The following is a 6,487-nucleotide window of genomic DNA, read 5'->3' as shown; positions in this document are numbered from 1 at the left end:
CACGAGATAGAATGGTTATATAGTCAAGCTGTGCTGAAATGTCTTTCTTGCTTTACAGGTTGTGCACAGAGGGACTCTGTGCTGCAGTATCCACAAGAAATAGCCATTCAGGCAGGACACAACACAAGCCTGCACTGCAATTTCTCCACCAGCAGCTCGGTTTTCTCTATCTACTGGTACCAGCAGCACCTGACCCAGTCCCCTAAGCTACTGCTGTGGGTGGATGCATTCAGGCCTCAGAAGAGTTCTGGGAGGTTCTCTTCTGTGCTTTCTGTGGAAAACTCCCATGTACTTCTCCATGTGCAGGATGTCAAGTTTCAGCACAGAGCTGTCTACTTCTGTGCGCTGAGCACACACTGGTGCCTGCAGCATGCAGCTGTGTACAGGAAGGTGTGGGCGCTCTGAGATACAGTTGTGTCTCACCACCACTAACGTGTAGCTCTGAGCCCAGCTTGACCGTCAAGGATAGATGCAGCTTGTGGTGAGGCTGATTCTCTGCCTACCCATCCTGTGCAACAGGGACAAATGTCATTAAGAACATAGTGGTGGTTTTTGTTTTGTTTGTTTGTTTTTTTAAACAGATCTGTCCAAGCTCATGGGAAATGAGTAAAGAAGTCCAGCAAAGCTCTCCTGGGTATAAGGAGAGAGAATAACCATCAGAAATGCTATTGAGGATTGCTATGTAACGTGAAGCTACTTGGGGCATGGAAGTGAGTAGTAAGCTGATCTGCTTGTCCTTCTGTTGTGCTTTGCACTGTCTCTGCTAACTACTCCTGTCAGGGAAGGGAGCTTTTTCTAGGAGACATTTTAAACGTCTGCTCTTCTCAGAATCACAGAACATTCTGAGTTGGAAGGAAACCACAAGGATTATTAAGTCCGACCCCTGACTGCTCAGCAGACCTCCCAAAATTCAAACCGTATCTCTGAGAGCATTGTCCAAATAGTCCAAAGCTTGGGACCATGATGAAAAAACAGGGACCCTTACTCTCGTGGCTTAAACTGCAAGGCAAAAAACCACAAAGAGGAAAACTTTCTTTTCTACCCAACAGCTTTCAGCTAAGCTCTCAGCATGTGTGAAAGCTACATCGGCCTGAGACTGAGGAAGACTTTCTGTTCACTGTGGAGAAGTGTTCATACTGTACTCTGCTCTGGAGAACCACAAGTATGTAGCTGGGGGTTGTTCCTGAGTCTCTGAATCTGTGCTGGTTTCTCTGCCCAACAGAAAACTGATATCCCAAATCTGAGGACTCTTTTTTTTCCTGTCCGCACACAGTACTCCTTTTATTCTGTCTGTTTGGTGATGCAGTTAACCATCTGTAAAATCAACAAATATACAGAGTGGTGTGGTTAGGCTAGTATCTACAGATCATGTAACTAGAAAGATTATCATGGTGGAAAGGGATAATCAAAAATAAATGAAAATGCTCACCCATGTCCTAGGCTTACAGAAAAACTCCAAAGGGAGCAATCTCCAGAAAGAGATCCTTCCTCAGTGGCAGTCAGCCCTTAAATGGGGTCTAGGAGAGGTGAAGCCAGGCTCCACCCCTTCTGGTCATACAGCCGAATTGACTTCACCTGTGCTCCCCCAAGCTGACTCAGGTGATCAATTAGAGGTTCAGGCCATGATTCAATAGTTCCCATGCACCATCCCTGAACAGTAGTTGTGGTGGAAGGAAACGGTACCAGCCATGGTGGGTTAAACAAGAACTTAGTTGGGTTTAGATCCCAGCAGGAGGAAATGTGCAAGTGTTTGAACTGAGACCTTCTGAGGTTGAACACATAGCATCCACCTGGAGGAAGGATAAACAAGGAGGAACAGGATGGGCTGAATACGAGGGATGAAGGAAGAAGAAACTTGAAACAGAGATAGCCCATGCCTGCAGTAGTGGAAAAGTACAAGGCTAGACCCAGTCCCACCGCTGGAAGAATCAAGGAAGTTGTAGTTTGGCTGTTAGTAGCATGATTTTGATTCTTCTTCATGCTTGAAAATAACCCAAGTGTGTGAGGGAGAGTGTTTGGTAAAAAAAGTACAACTGGAAGAACAAATAGTAAATGTGGCATAAGATAGAGGGCACCACTAACTCATTTCAAATTGTATTTTAAATGTTTTTAATTACCATCTTGCTGATTTTAATTACCATCTGACACTGATTGCTCATTAGGTTAATCTTTCTCCCTCCCTTCACAGTGGTATCTTCTCATATACACTGAAAGGCAATGTCAGGCCTTAGCATTGCTGAAGGTGTTGTAAGGCACACTACGTAGCCTGAACAGTCACTGAAAAGTGCAGACAGAGATCATGAGTTACCTTGCCAAGTTAACATGCTCACACCTTCTGTTCTTCCTTTGCTCTGTTTGGATTGGAGAGGTGGAAATGTAAATGGCTGCAGAGATCTCCAGCAAAGATTCTTCCCAATGGCCTTCTGTGCTAAATCTGACAGTGCCTCCTGCTGTGAATGGTTCACTTTGCCCAAAGTCTGACTACAGAACAGCAGTGAAAAGCACTAGTCAGTTATTTCATCTGTCAATTGTCAGAAAGGAAGGGGTAGTCTCCCCACCACAGGTGTTCCTCATAAAGGCTTGACTCAATAGAGAAAATAGTTCCTCTGAGGAGAGATAATCTGCAGTTTCCTGAGGCACAGAAACAAAGCAGTGAGATGTGTGCAAGGGACTCATATTGCCATGGTGCTGGAGAACATGACATGAGAAGGAAAAGAGAACTAGAAACTACCCTGCAAGGTGTACCAGATGGACTGGATCCTTGCTGGGAATGCTTGGCAGCCTCCATGCCATGGATTAGCCATGAAGAGAAAGACTTTGCCTTAAATTAGTCTTAGTTCTGAAACCAGTTTGGTGAGTACTTTATTGATGACACTCCAAAGTATGTATTATAGCCATGCATGTTATTAAGTAATCATAAGTATACATAATGTACATACATTCTAGTGAGAATTTGTGGTCGTTTGCCAATAATCAAAGACATCTATGACTTTGTCATTCTGGGCAAAGACCTTACTCATCAACTACATTGGGTCATACCACAACATACATTCAAACAACATCTATTCACAGGCCAAGGGCCCACATTCACTGTGAGCAATTTTTGAGAGTCCCAAGATGTGCTGGACCTGTCAGGGCACCTGTTACTGGCAAACAGTGGTCCAGTGCCCCCTGGTTCATCTGGCTCTGGCACAGGGATGTGGTGGAATGCTACTGCATCCTGGGAGTCTAAAGGACAAGACCAGGGCTCTTTTCAGGCCAGAAGAGCATTCTGACCCAGGCAGTAAGGGACATCACTGCTTGTCCCATCTGCTTTGCAGAAGTCCTGGTTCCCAGTGCTAGGGCACGCCTCTCTGCACATTACTGCGTGTCAGCATCAAACACTCACTACTGTGTTATCCTTCCTTTATACTGCAAGCCTTTCAGCCTGCCCTGCTACAACCAGTGCTAAGCCCACTCACCAAAATCAGGACTCTATTCTCTTATTCCATGAATTGATACATTCATCTATTAAAATACCTTCCTTTCTCCTTCATCATCTTCCTCCATGTGTCTCCAGATCCTCATGTGTGGAGAATTACTGCACTGCTTCTTCCAGAATTGCAGAAGCTAAACTAAGAGAAACACAGAAGCTTTAGAAAAGAATGCTACACCCATGTTTCTGAAAGCTTTGAACATTATGAAGAGCCGTTGTGCATTCAAAAGCCCTCCCACCATCAAATAGCACACAAAAGAATATACTGTACAGTGAGGGGCAGATGCTCCTTTGTAGAGTAAATCTTATGACTGGAGAGAGAAACCAAGAAAAATGTGCAGGAAGTCACTGAGACTCTGTCCATCCTCTGCTGCCAAGACAAGCAAAGGCAAGATGTCAGTAGGTCTTAGTCTTGCCCTCCCCATCCTGAAGGTGTGACCCTGTAATGCCCACCCCAGCAGTTTGCAGGATGTCACTGACAAAAGCAACTTATTATGCAGCGTGCTTAGAGTCTTTCAAAGGGTTTGGAGCTCAGAAAGATTAGCTTCATCTCCGCTATACCAGCATGTGTCCTACTAATCCACCTGTGTGTATACTCATGTGCTTTCTGTTGTCTCCCAAGGTTTCTAACAGGGCATGTGGAAGCCTGTGCTGACAAAACAATGAAATCAGGGAGAAATGCAGAGGGGTGATGAAAGAACATGTCTAGACTTTCTCTTTCTGTGAAAGACAGAAGGGTTTGAGGACAAACAGTTGTAAACATGGAGTAAATGAGAATACTTCGTGAATGTATTTGTCTGTGTTGCAGGTCTCACTGGAGGCAGCCCCCAGATGGAATTCTTCTCCGAGATGTCAGCCATAGTTGGTCAGCATGTGGTTCTGCCCTGCCAGTACACCAATGAGGACAGTTACAAGACTTTGAATTTCTACTGCCAGCTTCCAGGAAGTCCTTTTGAATATGCCCTGGAAGCATTTGGATCTTCAGGAGATAAGTTTCATGATCACCAATTTTCTGTGATGGTCTATGAAAATAAAACAGCCCCCTTAGAAATAGCAAACATTTATATCCAAGATTCTGCAGTTCATTACTGTGGTGTAAAACATCACAGTGAGCTAAACCCTGTTTTCACCCATGCAAAATCTGCATCATCTAAAACAGCACCAGAGAATAAGCTCTGCAAAGTCTATATTGGCAGTGCTTCCATCCTTGAAATAATTCTCTTCTTGACATAAAACAGTTCCAACATCTTCTCCTGCCCCAACACCTCTCTGCATTTCTTGAAGTCACCATCTGTGCAGAGGTGTTCAGACAGGGGAATATAGGACTGTTTGCAGATAAGCCAGCAACACTCATAGCTTCCCCCATGTCCCACTTCAAGTAGCACAGCTGGGGCAGTGCCCCTGGCCACGTGCTTTGGAAGGAGAGAGGAGATTGGTGTTTATGTCTGCCCTGGACCAGAGGTGCTGGCATAGCTCCTCACGTTCTCTGTCTGCAGGGGTGTGAGTACAACTGAGTTGCTGAGGCTGATGGTGGTCAGAGAGCACCTGTGGGACTCTATGCACCTTTCCTGCCAGAGATATGGCTTCACCTTGATAAATCTTCATTTTTGGTAGTCAGTGACTACCACCAGGCATTCGGTGGCAGTCTTGAGATCATCTCTTATATCAGCTATGATTCTTCAACCATTCAATGCTTGCTTGAAGTAAAAGGCAGAACCATGGCTTCCAAGGACAATTCTCAGTCCATGGCATCTCTGCTTTTGTGTGCCCTGCACTCTGAGGACTCAGCTTGCTACTTTTGCCTGGTTCTCACAGCCACGGGTAATCCAACTGGATTTCAACAGAAATCTGATTCCATGCCTTCCGTAAATGTGCCAGAGGAAGTAGCAGTCCTCAGCCTTTCCCCACAGTGCCTCTAGGAGTCGTCGTGGTTTAACCCTGACAGGCAGCTAATCACTGTAGAGCTCCTTGCTCTCTCCTCCCAAGGTGGATTGGGAACAGAATGAAAAAAATCAAAAGGAATAAAATTCTTGGGTTGAAATAAAAAGAGGGCATGCCGTCAAAGCAAAATAAACTGAAGTGACTGACTACTCATCAGCAGGTAGATATTCCACCATTTCTAGGAAAACAAGGCTTCATAATGCCATATAAATGCCATAACTCTGAATGTCCCCCTTTCTTCCATCTTTCTTTTTTTTTTTTCCCCTCCATATTTTATTGTTGAACATGGCATTATATGCTGTGGAACATTCCTTTGGTCATTTGGAGTCACCTGTCCTCTCTATGACCCAACCAACCTCCCTTGGACCATAAATCTACTCGCTGGCAGAGCAGTGCAAGTAGCAGAAGGCCTTGACCCCATGTTAGTGCTGCTCAGCAACAACTAAGTATCAGAGTGTTACCAACAGTCTTTTTGTTACAAATCCAAAACCAGTAACAGGCAAGCTACTCTGAAGAAAATTAACTATCCCAGCCACAACCTGTACAGGAGACAGGGGCACAAAGAGCGAAGGTCTCATAGATAAAAGTGGTGTCAGAAAAATGGCAAGGTCAGCTTACGTGCAGCAGAAGGGGGTGCACAGGATTCCTGCTTAGGGGAAGTCCAGACACTGGGCTTATGTAGCAAGGTTTTAGTAAAGAGTGTAACTGCAGGGATGGCCCCTATGAGAACAGTCCAGAAGCTGTCCAATATTAGGGAAGAGCCAGTTCCAGTCAGCTGAGAAAGGGACCTGCTGCTGACCAAAACTGAGCCAATAAGCAATGTAATCAGTGAGTTCACAAACAATGCCATAGAATCATAGAATAGTTTCAAATGGAAGGGACTCTCATCCCCAGGTGGAGGACTCTAAATTCTAAACATTCTAATATTCCTCTCCACACAACTCTCCAGCCTGTCCAGGTCTCACTGGATGGAAGCACAACATTTTGGTGTGTCAACCATACCTCTCAGCTTTGTATCATCAGAAAACTTGCTGAGGATGGACTCTATCCCTTCATCTTGGTCACTGATGA

Source organism: Coturnix japonica, chromosome 27, assembly GCF_001577835.2.
Source record: "Coturnix japonica isolate 7356 chromosome 27, Coturnix japonica 2.1, whole genome shotgun sequence".
Lineage (NCBI taxonomy): Eukaryota > Metazoa > Chordata > Aves > Galliformes > Phasianidae > Coturnix > Coturnix japonica.
Note: the sequence above shows the minus strand (reverse complement) of the source record.